This window comes from Brassica oleracea, unplaced genomic scaffold, assembly GCF_000695525.1.
Source record: "Brassica oleracea var. oleracea cultivar TO1000 unplaced genomic scaffold, BOL UnpScaffold00795, whole genome shotgun sequence".
Taxonomy (NCBI): Eukaryota; Viridiplantae; Streptophyta; class Magnoliopsida; order Brassicales; family Brassicaceae; genus Brassica; species Brassica oleracea.
The window spans coordinates 2,919-3,687 of record NW_013617458.1 but is presented as its reverse complement, the minus strand read 5'-3'; positions in this window follow the sequence as shown (position 1 = coordinate 3,687).

Below are 769 nucleotides of genomic sequence, written 5' to 3'. Positions count from 1 at the left end.
ACTTGCGGCCTTGTGCCCTTGATTGATTAAAAACCATTTGGCTAAATGCATATCCACATGGCAGTGTGGCCTAGTATCCGGATGGTTATAAACCGGATTGCATCATGATCCGATCCTTAAGATCGTTGTATTAAATAATGGTGTTATTACCAAAAGGTCAAACATGAATGGATGAGTCTCAGATTTCAAGACTTTGAGACAGTGGCCGAGTTTCACTTTGCCTTGTCTAGGGCCGTGTACCAACTGAGATTATGTGGAAAAGAGGTAACAGATAATGATTGTCTATTGAAGACATACTCCACATTCCATCCAGAAGATTTGTTGTCAAAAACAGATCTACATAGAAAGAGGTTCTATCACTTACAATGGCCTGATCTCTTGCCTAACGGTGATTGAGAATGACAAGGTACTAAAGAGGAGCAGTGAGATGAGATACCCTGATACAAATGAGACCGATATAGATCAGGATGAATCCAAAGGAGCCGTGTCTAATATAACTCAAGGAGTGGCCGACATGTCTATTGACTAAGAAAGATCTCGACATGATAATTTTATTTTAAGTCTATGATTTTGTGATTTGCTTTTAACCTACTTGATGGTTCACGATTTTATATATACAATGTAATTGGTTTTGAATTCATTATCTTGTCTGATCTTACTTGAACATATAAATGATTTTAAAGAGTTACCTAAAGGGCATAAAACCAAGTAAGAAATCATGAATGGGTATAGTAAGCATAGTAAAGAAACTATGGCTAAGGCATTGCCT